At 58.4% G+C, this 19,028-nt stretch overlaps 1 long non-coding RNA gene across 1 annotated transcript; it reads left to right on the forward strand.

Moving 5' to 3' along the window:
* Positions 1-4,994: 4,994 nt before the first annotated feature.
* On the forward strand, positions 4,995-15,714 carry LOC102156616. Its single transcript, XR_005353203.1, has 3 exons — positions 4,995-5,305; positions 13,008-13,111; positions 13,325-15,714. It is a non-coding gene; the product is annotated as an uncharacterized LOC102156616 (long non-coding RNA).
* Positions 15,715-19,028: the final 3,314 nt, after the last annotated feature.

Below are 19,028 nucleotides of genomic sequence, written 5' to 3' on the forward strand. Positions count from 1 at the left end.
TTCCCCACATCAACACTCCTGGGCTGCCTCCTGGCCCATTCACAGGTGCCTTGGTGTGCATGACTGGAGACCCGCTTGGGGGTCAAGAGGCAGCTGTTTCCAGGGGTGTTTCCAGAGTTTGGACAGGCCCCTAAGGTCCCCCACGATAAGGGACCAAGCTGAGGTGAAAGGGCAGAGGTCAGACCCAAGGCAAGGATCTAGACAATGGTGTCATTGTCCAGCAGGATGACCAAGGGATCTGAGGAGCCCAGAAGCATCTTGGCGTCCAGGCCACGGTGAAGGCCACGTTTATGCCTCCTCCCAAATTTGCACAGTGGAGCCTTAGCTCCTCATGTGATACGTGGAGGGCAACCAACCAGAGGACCTTTGGGAGGTGAGTGGCCTCAGAAGAGGTCATGAGAGTGGGGCCCCATGATGGGATGAGTGTCCCTAGAGGAGGAGGGGCCATCAGAGCTCTCTCCGCTGCATGAGGACACAGTGAGAAGGTGGCCATCTGCAGGCCCCCCGCCCCGCCATTCGCAGCCCAGCAACTCCCCGAGTGCTCTGCAATGTCTCCACCATGGCTTCCTAGATGACCGAGCGGTGCGGTAGCACCTCTCGTTTGCATGTTTGTGGACAACCCCAGCAGGGTCCTGCTGTAGTCTTCCAGAGCCCGGCCTCTGCTCAGGGAGGTGCGCCTGCTGCCAAGGCACCAGAAACAGTGTGAGACACCCAGTTGTCCCCATCCTCCGAGGAGTGAGGGCTGGAGGACACCCCATTGTGGCGTCTGCAGGGGACCACGCCCAGGCCCGGCCTCCAGTGGGGGCAGGACCCAAGGGAACTCTTTTGGGTTGACCTATGTCTCCCCTAAAAAGATATGTCCTAACCCCCAGGGACCCAAATTGCAGCCTTATTTCAAGACAGGGCCCTGACCCAATATGATTGGTGTCCTGACCAGAAGGCAAGAGTTGGGCTCAGAGGCAGACATGCCCACGGAAAGGTGATGTGAAGACACAGAGCACGTGACCCGAGTCTCAGCAGGAACCGTGAGGAGGCCCACCTCCGGTCAGAGCCAGCTCGCTGGGGTCCCAGCCGCCACATCGGGGCCTCTGCATGGGAGGCTCATGCTGGGAGGGACTCCCTGCTCCTTCTCCAGCTTCTCAGCACCCTCCCCGCGGAGGGAACCGGTCCATCCGTACCAAGCAGCACAGACGTGGGGCCTTCATCGTCTCCCAGGCCTGGAGGTGGGAAGTCCGAGGTCGGCCTGAGCAGGGCTGGTTTCCCCCATGCCCTCCCCTGGGCGTGCAGACGCTGTCCTCCCCTGTGTCCTCACCAGTCGTCCCTCCCTCTGCCCATCTGTGTCCTCATCTCCTCTCATAAGAACAATGGAATTGCATGAGGCTCCAGCCTACTGAGCTCAACTCATTACATCTGCAGTGATCCCGTCGCCAAACACAGTTGCATTCTGAGGTGTGGGGGGTTAGAACTCTAACCTATGAATTTAGAGGGGACACAACACAGCCCGTAACACCATCCACAACCTGCAATTTGAGGGTGACTTGTCTACCTATGTGCCAGCTCGCTATGTGTCCACATGTGAGACCCACAGGTGGTTCTGGGGAGATGCAGAAGCTCCTCCCCAGGTGATGCATGGGGGGGCAGAAGCCCAGCTCCTGCTGCCCTGGGCAAACCCTGTTTTTGACTTAAAGCAAAGTGTTGAGAAGTGTGAGAAATGCCCGTGTTCCTGGCAACTGAGGAAGGAAGAGAGGGAAAAGCAAAGGGAGTTGAGTGGTAGGACCAGAGGATCTCTATACAGGGGGCCGAGGAGGCCGGGCAGCCCTGAACCCCTTCTGCAGACTGGCCTCTGTGCAGTCTTACATCTGTCCTGAGGTACATCCTTTAATAATCAGCTGCTGATCTAGTGAGTGAGAGGTTTCCCTGAGCTCTGTGAGCCCCCCCAGCCCCCCTGTGAACCCACAGAGGAGGTCTTGGGAAACTCTGATCTGGAATCTGTGGGTCAGAAGCTCAGGTGACATCCTGGACTCGCGCTGGCCTCTGGGGTCAGGGAGGGGGTCTCCTGGGGCTGAGCCCTCGGCCTGCAGGATCTGACACTGTCTCCAGGTAGCTGGTGGCAGAGCTGAGCTGAGCTGCAGGACAGCCCACTGGCATCCGAGGACTGCTTGGTGTGGAGAGAGACCGCCACACCCGGTGACCAGAGTGTCAGAAAGGAAAGCAAAGGAGGCTCATAGGGAAGAAGCCCTGGAAGGTCTGGGGTTTCCCCACACGTGGGCGGGAGGACAGACCCCCTGCCCAGCCTTACAGTCGGCCCTGACTCAGCGCTCTGTCCCCCTCCCACCCAACAGCTGGGCCGCTGGACCACAGATCACATGGGCAGGTTGGGCAGGCAAGGGTGTGTGTGCACCTGCCTGTCCCACTGAGTGAGGCCCCTGCCTGGACTGGGGTGGGCTTCGGAGGCCTCCCATGACACCCACCATGCTGGTTTCTGAGCCTTGAAGACCTCTGCTTCTCTCCTGGGGAATGGTGCATGGCTGCCCAAGCACCATTCCTGCCACCAAGGAGCTCAGAGGGGGACCATGCAGGTGGGAAGACACAGGGATAGAGCAGAGAAGGACCCTCGGATCTCAGAAGGGGTCTTGGGTCCCTCCCAGTATCGCCCACCGACTCCCTGCCAACCACCCCTGACTCCCCAGCTGCAGACGGGTGGCACTGGTCAGGTACCAGGGCAGCTGGGCAAGAAGTTGAGTGTCCCTAGAGCCCCAGGGCAGGTGGCATGGGCCTGCAGGCCTCAGTCTGGTGTGTCCAGGTATCACCCTAATGAAGGTCTTTGAAGTTTGAGGACTCGGGTTGAAGCAAAGAAACCAGTTTGTGCACGGCCCCGAATCTCAGAAGGCTGAGGCCCCAGTGTGCTGGGCTGCCCTGGGCTGCCTGGAGCCTTTTGTACGGAGCACCAGCCAGCGGGGTGAGCATCCCCGGGCCCCCGGCCCCGCACGATCTGTCTCCTCTCAGTCTCCTCGCTTCTGGAAGGCAACTTTATTGAGATCTACCTCAGGGACCGTGCAATTTACCTTTTTGAAGCATACAACGCCGTGGTTGGCAGTGTATTCACGGAGAAGCGAAACCTTCACTGCTATCGAATTTTGGACCATTTTCATCATCCCAGAGCAAAGCTCCATGTTCCCAGCCCCTCCCTCCCGTCTCTGCGCATCTGCCTGCTGTGGACATTGCCCACAAGTAGAATCATTTGACATTTGTCCCTTGGTGTCTGCTTCTCTGGCTCGCCGTGGGGTTTTCTCAATCCGACGTCGTGGGCTGTGTCAATGCCCCGTTGCGGGCCCTCCCCGCGCTCCCTGCAGGAGTGCAGCACACTTGGCTGCTCCGCTCCTGGGTGTGTGCTCCAGTCCATCGCGCTGCTGGGGACAGGCCCTGTGAGGCTGCAGGGAGCAGCTGGGCCCCGGCTCCGGCCCTGGCGTCACCTGGCATCAATTCTTCTTAAGCCCCACCTTCACTGTATGTCGCCCTGACCTCCTCTCCAGAGTAAACCCCGAGGTGCCCGAGCCCTTCCGTTCTCGGGACCCCACGACTCCCGTCTCCTCATTGGTACCTGCTGGAGGCATGAGGGCCAACATGGACACCCCCTCCCCTGCCAGCTCCCCTTGGATGTCCTGTGGAGCCTATGGCAGGTGTCACACATGCAGACCCCATGCCGGCTGCAGGGAGGAGGTTCATATGTGGTGACAAAACCACACCAAAAGCCATCTAGTTCCCTCTGAGTTTAGATCGGCCTCATGTGCCTAGGAGGTGCTTGCGACTCAATTTTGAGGGTAAAGTTCATCCTCTTACATGACGAGGCCCACGAGGGAGGGCAGTCCCACTTGGCACTCGCTGGCAGGAGAAGACGGGGGGCAGACAGCCTGTGAGTCCCCCAGTGGGACCCTGGAGGGATCATCCCCTGCCCACCCATAGTCAGGTGTCAATAGCTGGGCACCAAGATGTGCTAGACACTCAGAGGGGTCATCTGGTGCCCCTGGGGACCCCCGATGGTCTCCATTTTAAAGGTGGGGGAGACTGAGGCAGAAGAGGGTAGTGGTGGATCCTGTGACTGCAGCCAGGTAGGGAGGACCTCCTCCCCCACATGACCGGCAGCTGCCATCAGAACATGTGTGCCCCCACTGGCTCCTTGGTCACTTCGTCCCCCTGTCCCCCTCTGGCCCAGCCTTGGCCACAGCTCTGCTGTCCCACCAAACCTGTCAGCACAGCACTGTCACCCGGCAGCTGGGCCTGGACCTCTAAAGGCCTGTTTCTCCAACCAAACACACCTTCCGTACTCGATGACACCAGAGGGAGACGCGCCCCCCCCCCCCAGGGATGTTTGCTGCTGGGAAGTCCCATGACCCGATTGCTGCCCCCCAGGGACCACAGAACATAAGCCTGAAGGGCCTTGGCTTTCCTGCATGGGGGCAGTGGCTGCTTCCACATTGGGGCCCCGGGACTGATCTCCTGGTGGGCCATGCGTGTGGCCAACGTGGATGGGACCTACAGGTGACAGAGCTTCCCAAACAGAGCCTGAGCATCTGGGGACGTAGGGAGGGCCTTGCAGGTGGCATGACTCTCGTGGCTGCTGTCAGTGCCTCACAGAGAGAAAGCAGAAGAGAGGACAGACCAGGTGCAGAAGCCACTGGGTGCTTTTTCTCCATTTGCAGAAGGTAAAGAGGAAAGAGCTTCTGTTAGAAACGGGATTTCAAGGGATGCCTGGGTGGCTCAGTGGTTAAGCATTTGCCTTCGGCTCAGGTCATGATCCCCGGGTCCTGGGATCGAGTCCCACATTGGGCTCCCTGCAGGGAGCCTACTTCTCCCTCTGCCTGTGTCTCTGCCTCACACAGCTGGGGGTGGACGCAGAGCTGCTCACGTCCTTCCAGACACAGGGGGCGCCAGGGGGGCCCCGTCACCAAGGGCCCTGGACTCCAACCACAAAGCAAACCCAAACATGCCTGGGGTTGAGGGGTCACGTGTAAGTCCTGATAGAGCCTTGGCATCCAGAAGTCTGGGCGCCAGGCGCTCACACCACAGGAACGGGGCAAGGGCCCCAAGCTGGCTGCTGCGTCCCTTCGTGGAGGAGTGTTTCCATTTGTGGAAGTCAGGCCTCAGCCCAGAAGGCCCAAAGCCCACCCCCTCCCTCCCGGGGCGCCAGCTCTGAGGCAAGAGACCATCCCCTTCCTGGCTTCACTTCCTTCATCTCGCTTCCCCACCGTGAGCCACCGGCCTCCTGCCCTCTGGCCTCTGCTCCCCGACATCTGCATGACTCAAGGTAGGCTGTCCCAGGCGCCTCGCCGCCCAACCCTCCTGAGCCGGCGCCTGGCGGGGAGGCCTCCCGGGGAGCCCTCTGCAGGACATGGGGCTGCTGAGCGCCGGGACCCGGCCCTGCAACGGCCGCTGTGCCTCCTGCACTAGCTGAATTATGGACAGTGTGGACGAGGCCGTCAGACCCTGCGGGATGGAGCATGGGAGTCGCAGCAGTCCTGGCTGTGGGAGGGGAGGGAGCCCGGCCGGAGATGCCTTGTTCCCAAGAAACAGGGTGTCAGCCGACCGTGGGGAGTCGGACTCGGGGCGGGGAAAACAAACCGAGCTGGCTCGCATGCCAAAACAAACCGGCACCTCCCGCTCAGCCCTCTTGCCAAGGAATTCTGCAGAATTCACTTCCAGAGGTCTCACAGCTCCCACGAAGAGCCGGGGTGCCCTGAGCTCACCCAGTTCAGGCCTTGGAAGGAGGCTTCGGACCTCATGAGCCCAGGGGAGTCCTGGGGTCCCAGGCAACTCTGTGCACCCTGGCGATCTCCCAATTTACCTGCTCAAGGGGCCTCAGAGCAGCAGGAGAAACACCAAACTGAAGCCCAGGGAGTCCGGGCAAAGCTGGGGGCACACTGCCAGAGGGCTTACACGTGGTGCCCATAATACCTCTTCCCGGACAAGCTGCTGTCGGCTGACACTGGGGTCAGGGCCAAGCCTCAGGAACTTATTGGCTCAGCCATTCAGTGTCTGCCTTTGGCTCAGGGCATGATCATGGAGTCCCAGGATTGAGTCTCACATCGGGGTCCCTGCGTGGAGCCTCCTTCTCCCTCTGCCTGTGTGTCTGCCTCTCTCTATGTCTCTCATGAATAAATAAATAAAATCTTAAAAAAAAAAAAAAAGAGCCCCGTGGTCTCTACACAGTCACCTGCCTAGAGGTGGAAATGTTAACACATTTTGCAGATTGGGAGACTGAGGTTTGGTGGGTGAGCAGCCTGCTGTCATCTTTCAGGAAACAATGGACAAGAAACTGGTGCCCAGGCCTCTCGGGGAGGGAGCACAGCCCACCCTCTGCAGGTCTTGGCTGTGGCCTACATGCTGCCAGGAGACCTGGCATTTCCCCCAACAGATTCTGAGACCTTTTGGCACAAACCAGTGGTTCTCAGAGTGCATGGCCCAGGCCTACAGCACGAGGAGAGATGGGTAAATCCCATGCTCAACCCCAAACTTACTGAATCCTGAGACCCCAGGGCAATGCCCAGCAGTCTGTAGGGCCACAAGCCCTCCAGAGGCTGTGACACCCCTGCCCACCCCCCACCCCGCCCCAGGCAAGAAGGGCAGGAACCGGAAGGGAGAGTCAGCCTGTGGAGCATCCATGCAGCCCTGCACAGACCCCTTCCTGAGGCTCACGTGGGTACAGACAGGATGCAGGGGGCCCTGGGTCCACTGCAGGCCCCAGCAGGCTGGCACACCTGTGGCAGGTGAAAGAGAAAACCCAGCCTCCGCCCACAGCAGACCTGGCCTGGGGCTGGGTTCGGCGGACACCTGCCAGGGCCTGCAGGGGACAGAGGCCAGCACGAGGCCCCGGCTGGAGACTGGAGACGTTTACTCTCCTCTGTGCTGTGCAGTTCGCAGGGTGGAGCACGGACAGGCAGCCAGGCCCAGGGAGGTGCCCTTTCCAACTAGGTCGTTAGGTCAGCGTGAGCTTCAAACGGGGCCAGAATAGGATTCTAAGAATAGCCCACCGGAAGCTATGGGGTGGAGTGGTGGGAACGTTCCGGGCCCTCTGGGCTGGCTGCTTCCCATGCTGTCTCCAGCTGGGGGTGGGGGAAGCTGCGTGGACCCCCTGCGGGCTCAGTGAGATGCAGGAGTAGAGCGGGGGGCAGGGGGTTTGATGGGGAGAGTGCTCAGAGCCCAGAAGATGAGAGCCACCTCGTTTATGTCCCCCAGAGACCCTGTTTGCTGGGTTTCAGTACCTCCTGGGTGCAGGAGCTGGCTCGCCACATATGTAACATGCATGTTCCTCATTTTGTTACCGAGATGTGTCATTTCCTGCCAGACCTTCCAGAGGCTCAAACCCAGAGTGCAGAGCATCAGCACTACCGCCGCCCCCAGGCCCTCTGAGTCACAGTCTGCATGCTCCCAGGGCCGGGTGTCCAGGAAAGCCTGGGAAGCGCTTGTCTGGGCTTCCAGAGACCTGCCCCAATGCCTGGGATGGGGCCAAGGGTCCCACAGGAGTCCTCCTGAGGTCAAGGTCTCAGCACACGGGGCTGCTGTAGGCGAAGATGCTTCCTGTAGCCAAGAATTGGTGGCACTTGCATAAGTGAGGCCAGGAAGTCACTGCTCGTGGACAGAGGACACTGAGGGTTGGGTCCAGACACCTCCTCCAGGCTCCAGTAGGTACATGGGCTGAGGCCAAGCAGTGCCGTGGTAGCCTGTCTCTTCTGGCTGGGACACTCGAAGTCACATGGAACAAGGGAACCCCCACAGCATCCATGTCCTCTGCACCCCCAGGCCAGGGACCACCCCCCCCAGGGAAGGAGACCCAGCCCCCAGGGGCTTCAAACCTACTGGGGACAGATGCACAAAGCAGGTAACGACAAAGCTGTACGGAAGCAGCAAAGGACGACCTGGGTGCGGGTTTTGCTGCCCACAGAGGAGTGACCAGGGGAGCAGCCCGGTGAGGGTCTGGCCGGCCTGGAAACAGCCAGTCCACGTACCACGGTCAACGCTTCCGTTTCCCTAAATCCATCTTTCCCCTTCTTTGGATTGTTATCATGATCGACATATCATTTACACACAGCACAGAGCCCTCATGGTAAGGACGCCGCTGGATCTGTCCTGACAACTGTATACACTCGCGTCCCAGCCCCCATGTCAACACAGAGAGATGTCCCTCCAGACTTTGATTTCACTGCCATAGGTCTCTCCTGCGTGTTCTGGACCTTCACGGGCGCGGGTGCAAGCGCTCCACATCCTGGCTCCAGGTTTGCGAGAACCCACCGAGACCAGGCCACCACGCGCTGTCCTCCTCTCTGGCTGGGACACCAGCGGGCCGATACAGCACACTTTGTTCTGAGACTGCTGGACATTTGGGTCATTTCTCGTCTGGGTAAAGCAGCTACGTGCAAGTCTTTTTTTCTTTCCAAAAATCGTTTGCACGATGCATTTAGGTAAAATTCACGCGACACAAAACCAGTCGTCTTAAAGTGGAGATTCCCACGCCGTTTGGTACCTTCCCGATGTCAAGCACCCAGCATCTCCAGGTGGGCCTATCGTCCCGCTCCCCCTGCCCCTGCCGCCCACCTGCAGTCCCGGCAACCACCCGTCTGTGCGCTATGACCTCACCTGCTCTAGCGGGTCCACGTGAACGGAGTCACAGGACATGCAGCCCTGACTCTGGCTTCTTTCCCCGTGCACCGCACTTTCGAGGCTCATCCACGTCGTAGCAGGTGCCAGCGTGCCACCCATCCTTATGGCTGAACACTGTCCCACTGGGGTGGAGCACAACCGGTTTGTTCTGCAGACCCTTCTGTTCATGAATTTCTGGTCAGTACGTGTGCTAATCTCTCTCGAGCGCATCAAGGAACGGGAGGCCTGGGTCACGGAGCCTTTGTAGGAGGTGTTCGGTTAGCCTTACTGGACACGACCAAACCGCTTTGCCCCAAGGCATGCTCAGTCCCTGGAGTCCTACACAGTTGGGAACATTAGCACCAGTTGGCTCCAGGGGTCGGGGTGAATGGACACCCCACTCCACTGCCCAAGCATGCTTGGGGACAGCCAGGACAAGCTCCTGGGCCTCAGGAAAGCCTGCCCTTTGCAGAGCCCCTTGTAAAGGCCCTGCCCTGCCCCAGGCTCTCTCCCTGTCACCTCTGCCCCCCCCAAGAGAATGCTTCAGCCTGCCCCCCAGCAGAGGGGTCTGGGGTCTCACCCACTCCCTCAGGATGAATTCACAGACCCCACAGTGAGTTCAGACTTTACCAGGTAAAACTTAAAGCAGGCCCGTTCTGGGGCTCAGGAACACAAGCCTCCAGAGACCAAGGTTCACAAAGGCCTGGCCGTCTCTCCAGGTTTGCTGAATTGTTCTATGCTTTGTTATATTTTCTCATGGGAACTGAATGAGAACAAAGCCCAATGAACATGCACACAGACCATCCCACCACCCGGTCACCCTTGGGGGCCCTCTGTGGCCCATCAGAACCCAGCTCACCAAATCCCCAGGAGGCATCTAGGCAGGGCTGGCCTGAGGTCTCACAGGGCAGGGTGTACACACAACCCCTGGGTCTGCTGGAAGCCAGCAGGTGCTGGTCCTCAAGCTGGAGGACGCCTGGGGATGGCCCTGAAAATCTAAAAACCAGGCGCCTGGGTGACTCGGTTGAGTGTCTGCCTTTAGCTCAGGTTGTAATCCCGGGGTTGTGGGATCGAGTCCTGCATCAGGCTCCAGGCTCAGTGGGGGTCTGCTTCTCCCTCTCCCTCTGTCTCAAATAAATAAAATTTTTAAAAAAAGGAGGTACTTGGGCTCCAGCCCAGAGATGGGGAGTGAATTCAACGTGTGCTAAGGGCTTAGAATGGCCAACTCACCCCCTGGCTCTGGCCCTGGCGGATCCTAAGAGCGCCCTGCATTAACCCCTTCAGCCCCTGCACCACTGTCCTATATCATGGAGCCTTTAGCAGGAGGCCATTTGCAGGGAGAAGGGGATCCAAAGGTGCCCCCCAAGGCTGGACAGAAAGTCCTACTGCCCCATGCATTGCCCTGTTGTGTGTGTGGCTCTCTGCGCCCCCCCCCCCACGGGCGGCGGAGACCTGGCACGCACGCAGACCCTGGGAGGTGCCCCACGGAGCAGGTTCCACAGAAGCAGCACCCCTCCCGTCCTGCAGGCTCCGGAAGGTACATGCGGCTGCCCCTTCCCAGTACAACTCCGACGGTCCAGTTCTCAGATTTCCTTTTCGGTAGAACATGTATTCCAGGGAAACAGACAAAGTACACAAGACGTTGTATAATGCAAGGTGTTCCCTGCACCAAGGGCCCTAATGTGAATAAACCCGCCGTCTCCGCTGTACTTCCACGGAGGGGAGGAGACAGCTCATGTAAATAGAGACCTGCCATGGGACTCAGCGTAGCCGCGCCCCGGGCACAGTTCTCCGCCAGGCCACAGCCCTTTATCAGCGACACCCGAGGAGGAACTAGTGGGTTGTGGGCAGCAAGCAAGCACCACAGGACATAGGGTGGTTTTCAAGGTCATTGACAGCGGGAGGCCCGTTTTCCACTGCCATCCTCATACCTCCCAGCACCTCCTTCGTGCAAACAACTCGAAGCCACAGCCAGCTCAGCAGGCGTCTGTGTGCCTGGGCCGCCTCTGCCCGGACTCTCCCTGTGAGCCGGGCACACGTTGGCATAACTGTAGTGATCAAAATGACCGGGAAGGGGTCTACACCCAAGACAGGTCTAGGGTGCAGCTTGTGTGGGGATGGGAGCTAGGCTGCTGCATGGACCCCAGGGGATGGGAGCAGAGCCCCATTGTGGAGACTGTGGTCACTGGACCCTGTGAGGGAGAAGCCCCAGGGCCATGGGCTCCAGGAAGGGCAGCCAGCGCCAATGTACTTCTAACTCTGTTGCACATACTTGACACGGGAGGCTCAACAGGCACCCATCTGCATCCACACGGAGACGGTGACAATCGTGATACTGCCGGCCGGCTGGCCCCTCTGCATTCCAGCTGGCTGGCCCCTGGGCCATCACCAAGTCCCCATGGTCTTCTCTGCAGCCCTGCTGCCCACAAGGAAGCAGATGCAGGGCTGGCCTGTTCTTCGACTTGCTCCCTTCCTGCACGCCACCCACCGGGGGCTCGGGCGGACCCGTTCTTCCTGTGTGGGCACCCGGCAGGCACAGCTTGGGCCAGGGAACCACACTCCCGGGGAGTGTGATGTACTGAGTGGTGGGTCCACCCATCATGAGAAAGGTCTGTCCTGGTGCTACTTTCCTCTGGATGCAGCCGCCCCAGAAGAGGGGGTAAGAGCCTCTGGCCCAGCCCCCAGACTTTCCCACCCTTGGCTCGCTGCTCCTTCAATCCAGGCTGAAGCTGGAATTCAAGGGGTTGAAGACAGCTTCCATTGCCTTGAACTGCGTCCTCCTGCCCCCCAAATCCATGTGGTTCTGGGTCTACTTTAACCAATAATGTGTGGCAGATGAGACAGGACATGATCAGCTTTCATAGAGCTCTGGTGATTGGGGGCATGGGGTCCTGTGTCTAAGGATGTTGGGATGCACAGCTGCCCTGGCCGATAAGCCAACCCCAGGACCCCTGGTGCCACATCAAGAGCTCTCATCCTCTCCCCTGGGGGACCTTGGGCTGCAGGCCTGGCCACATGGAAATGCCCTGAGTGCCTGAGGGGAACCAGCCCTCCAGGCAGCCATGTAGGACGGAGGTTCTCAAACTCACCACCGAGGACATTTGGGGCCGGGGATGTGGCAGGTGCTGCCCTGTGTACTGTGGGACTCTTGGCTGTGGTTCTCCAAGACAATCAAAGGTGTCTCCAGACCCTGCCAAGTATCTCCAGCGGACAAAGCTGCTTCTGCTTGAGAACCTATGCCCTCGGATGTCCTGACTTCGCCAGCCAGCAGCTGCCTCTGATCCCACCCGAGCTTGAACACCAGGAGGGCCATAAGCCCTTCAAATGCAGGCTTGAGGAGACATGTGTCCTGTCTGCACCCAGACCCGTACCCACTTTGCCCACTTCATGTGTGTGGCCCTAGAGGGAGAGTCTCTCCCAGGGGCCCCTTCCCCCAGGGTTCAGCCTGGACCAACACAGGCCTCTCCCCTTCCCCTGCACCTCAGAGCCCTGACAAGGTTGCCGACGATGGAGAGGAAGGGCCCAGAAGCCTGTGCACCTGCTCAGGGGTCTGCGTGAGCAGGTCCCCGGCACCTGCTGCCCGTCCCCCGGCTGCCCCATGTCCCTGCTGACCCCCATGAGCTCGCTCCAGGATAGATGAGATGGAGCAGCGCGGGCCCTCCGACCGGTGCCAACCTCCCTCGGAAGGGGAGCCCGAGGAAAACGGGTGCAGGCGAGGCCCAGCCTGTGCCGCTCAAATGTACAGCGGCAACGGCAACCCCCGACCCTCTCCCGGGAAGGGCAAGCTGTGAGGAAAGCCTCTTCCAGCCGTGAAGGACAAGACAAACCTGCTGGCCCACTGAGGGCTGTGACCTCTCAACAAATATTGGACACCGCTTCCCTGCTTCGCGGTGGCCCGACGGCTCCTAAGGGAAAGTGTGTGCAAAGAAGGGGGTGGGGCCATGATGTGTCACTGACAAGATGGCCTTGTTGGGGAACATGGTTAAATCTGCCATCACCCCAGTGCCAGGGGCCTGGAGGCTGACAGATGCCCACATAGGGGACCGACGCGGTCGGGGGGTGCCAGATCCGAGGCGGAGTGGGCCTGGCCCCAGAACCCCAGCCCCGAGACCTGGTCTGGAGCGAGCCCCGAGGGTGGAGGACCCCGGCACACAGTGCGCTGTCGTCCCCAAGCTGCGGAGCTTGTCAGAATCCCAGCATTTTTCCAGAATGGAAACAAAGAAGCCGCAGCCTGCACGTCCCAGAAAACTTGCCAAGGGCCAGATGTCACAGCAGACGTCCCAACACAAAGTTGACCCTCCCCGGGGGTGCAAATCCTGGCTCCCAGCTTGGAGAATTATTAACTCTGTGTTTTTTGCTTTTGTTTTTTCAAGGCAGGGGCTTGCACTCAGCCTCCAGGAGCATCGAAGCACGGAGCCCAGAGCCTGCAGACTGCACTCTTCCAGGCCATGTGATAGACAAGAATGCAGTCCATGAGGTCAGAACCCATATCACTGGGCCCATAAAAGGGGGTAATAAGGTACCAGGAAGCTGTTCCCCGGGGAGGCTGGTGGCTGCAGTTTTGCTGAACCTGGGGCATGCGAGGAGGGGATGTTCAGGAAATGGATCATCAGGGGTTGTTTATGCCACGATGCTGCTCATGCAAGTGGGCAGCAAATCCCGCTCAGGTGGCTTCTTGTAAACCTTGCAGTGCGAGTGTAAACAGACTAGACGGGGAGTCCAGACTCTGGAGATGAGCAAGGACATCACCCTGCTGGCCGCCCTGCATTGCCTCTAGCCCCTCCGGGTGAGCCTCCCCTCCCACACCGAGGGTCGCCTCCGCCTCTGCCTCCTGCCCGCCTCCCCACCCAGGTGCCCAACCACACCTGTTTGGGGTCTTGGGGCTCCCAGAGCCGGTCTTGCCACACAGATGGATACCTCACGATGGATCAGGGTAAAGGTACTACTTCTCTGCCACCCAAGGCCCGGCTCAGCCTGCAGAGATGCAGTAGAGGCTGGTTTCACATTCGCACAACATCTGCAGCTGTTTCTCATCTGGGAGCGGTGACTCAGCTGGGCCAGAGCGGCCAGGCCCCACCCCGCACCCCTCAGCCCCAGTCTGCACCCCCCACCCCAATCTCCTGGATGACTTCTCGTTGCCCTCCAATCCTCTGCTCAGGTGCTGCTTCTTCCCAACACGGCCTCATGGCCCCTCCACTAAGGCAGGGAGTCGGGCGACGGGGGCCTGCTGGGAACCGTAGGAACCTGCATCCGTGATGCTCCAGGAGACACGGCTCCCTCTCCATCTGCCCCACTGGTCCCCGCATTCCTCCCTCACAGCCCTGACCCTGCACCATAAGCCTCCCCAAGGCCGGGTGAGCTTCGAAGATGGGGATCCTGCCTCACGCCTGACCTTCTGGAACCCCTGGGGGTGCTGTTCGCACAGTTGATGCCAAATAAACAGGCAACAAGGGGTAAATGCAGATAATAGAATGGCAACGATGGAAGATATCCTAGGTCAGTGGTTCTCAAACAAGGATGCAGCAGGAGCCGCCGGGGAGCTTGTGAAAAGGCAGATTCGTGTCTCGGGAGGTCCCACGTGGCCACAGGCTGCTGCTACGGCCCAGCACCTCACCTTGACAGCCCCGCTCTGATGATGCTCCGCCCCTGGCCACACGTGTGACGGACACCAATGAGGAAGGCATGAGAGTTAAGGAAGCTTCCTAACATCCTTTCTGTCCGTCTGCCTCCCGTTTTGGGCTCAGTGGCTATGGTCAGCTCCAGAAAGCTCGGTCACCTCATGCAGGACAAGGACCCTGCACACAGTCCAGCGTCCTGATGGCCCCCTTCACCACGGCAGCCACTTCTCATTGCTGTCCTCCAGGGGGGCGGGTAGGGACAGCCTCCACCTACACTCACCGCCCTCACCTGGAGGAACCGAGATGGAAGCAGAGGCCCTGAGCCCCCCAGGATTCAAACTAGAGCCTGGATCAGCATCGTGTGTGACTCACAGGCTTCTTCTGGGTGCCGACTGCTTACAGGCCCCAGACCAGGATTAAGCCCTGGAGAGGGAGGGACAAGGTAAGAAACATGCTCAGAGAACATGAGCATCACCTGGGAAGGGAGGAAGCAAGACGCGACCAGGAAATTTCTGTTTGACTCCATAAAGAGGTGAAATAAAAGGACGCTTTGGACAGCCCAACGTCCAGCGCCACCCGGACACCTCGAGAAACATCTGGGGTCGGCCCGGCAGTGGCTCAGCCCCTACCTGGTCCCCACCGGCCGCAGGGGTCTGATTCTTTTGCCGGCTTCTCAGAAGTGCATAGGCTTCACTCCAAGGTGCCTGTTCCACATAGGGATTTAATAAAAAAGTATTTTTTTCTTTAAGCCACGAAGGTGAATTTCCTATTTCTTGTCTGTTTGAGAATTCCTATATTCCATTTCTCTTGCTTTCCCCTCCTTTGAGGCACCTGCCATGGAGAGCTGATGGAGACGTCTCTGTTGTACGAGGCTGTTACCACGAGGGTGTCCAGCTTCCCTCTGGAGGTGGCCTCCTGGTGACTTGTCTGTCCACCTCTTCCCAAGAAACGGACATCGCAGGCAGGTTCACAGCCCGGGGTGCTTTTGTTCTATTCACCCGAGTCCCAACTTGACTGCACATTCCAATCTCCTGGGCAGGATTTTAAGTCTCCACAACCCAGGCCTTATGCTATGTGACTTAAACCCACGTTGATGGGTTTAGCATTCCTTCTGTACCTTCCCAAGTGGCCACCGCGTGCAGAAGGCCAGAAGCCACTGTTCTTACCCAGTGACAGTCACCATCCTACAAATGTGTGCATTGGGTCCCCACAGGGATAGGACTTGGGGACCCACATCACTGAGCAGGATCCCATCCCCTCGATGCACATGAGGCCAACAGATCCACACAGCATTTTCCAGCAGAGCACCAAAGCAGCATTTGTCTAAACCCAAACAGAATAGAAATCCCCTTTAGGATGCCTGGGTGGCTCAGGGGTTAAGCGTCTGCCTTTGGCTTAGGTCATGATCCCGGGGTCCTGGGATCGAGTTCCGCATAGGGCTCCCTGCATGGAGCCTGCTTCTCCCTCTGCCTATGTCTCTGCCTCTCTCTGTATGTCTGTCATGAATAAATAAATTAATTAAAAAAAAAAGAATATAAATCCCCTTTAAAGGATAAGAAAATTGATCATGGATCTCCTGCCTTGACTTAATTATTCTCATTGTAATATGGCTTAAATATGTGACAACGTAAAATCAAGCATAAATGTTTTGTGCCTTACAGCTTTTATGTAACTATAAAGCCAAATAATTTTCACATCAAGTACTATAAAAACTGCAGACCCAATAAAATACGACAGGTCCCATTACGTTAATGTGACAGGCAATGTTGTTTTGCAGAAACTAATTTGCCAATATTGGGTTGAGAGCCGGACGCTGTCGCCTCGGGCCCTGTTTTATGCATCATGTCTTAGGGTTTTCATTTCAATAAAACAGATGCGGGGAGCGCCTGTCCCACGGCGACACTGTTCCAGGAGATGAGGAACTGCAAGGCCTGGTCTGGTGTCCGGATGGCCCAGGCCCGCTTGTCTTTCAGGCCATCAGTCAACAACCGAGGCAGCCTCCTTGATTCCTCTCTGCCTTGTTGAACCCCGGGCGAGTGTGACAGAGCTCTCTCTCCAAATTGCATGTGCCCTCTGTCCCTCTGGCTGGACCACCACCCCGTCTGCCAACCAGTCTCCTACCTCCCCCGGGACTGCCCACCCCCTGCTGTCCAACTGCCCCTGAGCCAATAAACCAAAGTCCACGTGCCCTGGCCCCGCACAGGGCTCCCGCTGAATGTCTAGCACAATCCACTCTCCTGTCTGCTGCCCACCCCGCTCTGCATGTCACCGCCTCCACGTGGGCTCTGCTCCCCTTGGCTGACACCCCACAGCCCTGGCCTCCTCTCTGCATCTCAGGACTCCCCACGCCCTGGCCTCTTGCGGGCCCGGTCCCCGTGCAGACTCCGTCAGCTCCAAGCTGCCTCCGAGGTGGGAGCTCCGGGCAGATCGGGGGCAGATCCCAGCCCCCGGCACCCTCCACGATTTCCCATCTTTGTTTGCTTGGAGGATTAGCTTTGGTAAGGCAAGCTGCTATAACAGATAAAGCCCTCAAATCCCGTGGCTCAGCAAGCTATGATTAAAGTTTACTTTGCACTCGTGTAAAATCAAACAGGATTGTTGTGATGGGCAGGCAGGGGAACCCCTGCAAGGCGTGACTTCGAGGGGCCGGCCCCTCACATCCTCACCATGCACCAGGGAGGGGGAAGCAGACACAGCATGGACCCCCCTCCATGGTACAGCAGGCCCCTGAGAGCATGCCTGCACCACATGCCCCCTGTGAGGAGCCACTACGGGTCCCCTTGGCCTTCAGGCCATCCCTCAGTGGGAGCAACGCCGCAGCCAACATGCAAGCAGGATCCAGGCTTCACAGTGCATGTGCACATGATGGACGTCTAGGTCATCCTCATCTGCTTATTCGGTGGTGCCTCCCAAACCCCTGTCCTGCTTTCCGTGGCCCAGTTACCCATGGTCAGCTAGAGTCCAGAAACAGACAGATGACCCTTCCTTCGGGTGATGGCAGGAGGCCAACAGTGACCTGATGCAATGCCACTCACCTCCTTGGTCTCACATCACCTTCCGTCGCCGCAGGAAGGGCACATTCAGCCTAATGAGAGATCATGTCAAAGAGAGAGAGCACAGTCCCGTAGCTTCCATGGTAGTATATTGTCACAGTTGCTCTAGTTTATGATTAGTTGCTGTTGCTAATGTCTTACTGTGCCTAATGTACAAGTTAAACCTACTATACGTGGGTTCAGTCCTCTCCACGGTTGCAGGCATCAACTGTGGGTCTTGGGAAGGATCCCCCGTGATTTTCAAGAACCGAAGCCCAAAATGACTGTGTGTGCATGTGTGTGTGCAGAATAAATGACATACCCCCAAGTAAGGACAACCAAAGGGATTGTTTGGAGCTTGTCATAGCCAGAGAGTCAGCCACCATCACTTGCCTTTGACAGAGACTCACAGGTGGGCAGGGTAGAGAGGCCAGAAAGAGGGACGAGGGCAGGAGTGGGTGTGCTGAGCAGAGCTGTGGGTGCAGGAGGCCGCTGGAAGGGGTGTCCTGTGGGATTGCCTGGGGAGCCCATTGGCCGGTGTTCTCCGGTTGGTCCTGAGGCCAGCCAGCGGATGGGAACCTGGCGGTCTTCAACCACCACGTCCTGCTGGGCGGGGCTGGCTGCCGCAGGGGCTGCCGGCCAGACGTCTGCTTACTGTCCGTCGGCACATTCAGCGTACGTACGTCTGTATGAGTACGCAGACAGACCCCGATGTCCTTCCGTTGATGGACCCCCTACTCGAAAAACTTCCTATAGAAAAAAGCCACATTTCTCAGCTCCTATCATGTGTGCTCATTCAACAAGTATTTGTTCATCAGTAAATACCTTGGTCCTCTCGAGGGTGTAAGCAAGAGGACGGGACTTGCACTGTGTGCTGGGGAAACAGCAGCAAATACATGGTGTCTGCAACCTCCAGCAGCACTTGGTCCCATGGGGAGGCCTCGTCACTCAGAGTCTAAGGCCTGAGGATGTCACAGCCTGGTGGTCGTCCTCAGGGGGCTGAGTGCCATCTGCTGTGAAAGTGCCTGGGGGGTCCAGAATTAGGTTGGGTTTTGGGGGACCCCCTGGGCCCTGGGAGAACAGTGGGAGTGGGCAGGTGCAGGTGCAGGTGACCACCATGTGCAGAGCCCAGAGGAGACCCTCGCAGGGCCATAGGGGGAGCCCCGATGCCAGACAGATGCATGGAGGGAAGCCGTCCAGTGACAAGGTGTCAACACAGCCCTAAAGAGCAGAGCATGCAAACCCGTCACACTAACAACGAGACTGAGGCTCCCCTCCTGTCCCCTGGGTCATCCATCCTACAGTGCTGAGTCCTGGCCTTGATGTCCCAGCCAGGGTCCTGGGGTCCAGGAGCAGCTGTGGCCAAGAGACAAGGAATTCCTGCTGTCAGGGAAGGAATACTCCACTGAGGTGGACCAGGCAACTCCCAGTCGCATGCACACACACTCACCATGCTCACCTGCACTAATGCACACCCACAGACACGTCGCACTCACATGCAGTAATTCACACTCACTGTCACGTGCACACACTCACATGCACCTACGCTAATGCACAACCACATACCCATGGACACATCACACTCATATGCACTAACTCACGCTCCCAGTCACATGCACACACGCTCATCCTGGGTCCCTCAGCCCAGGATGGCAGGCATGCAGGTGGGGGTGGGTTGGGAGCTTACACACGTCCTGAAGATACAGCTGACAGCTGCCTAGAACAGAGCCACACTCCAAACGCA

This window comes from Canis lupus, chromosome 1 (genome assembly GCF_011100685.1).
Source record: "Canis lupus familiaris isolate Mischka breed German Shepherd chromosome 1, alternate assembly UU_Cfam_GSD_1.0, whole genome shotgun sequence".
Classification (NCBI taxonomy): Eukaryota; Metazoa; Chordata; class Mammalia; order Carnivora; family Canidae; genus Canis; species Canis lupus.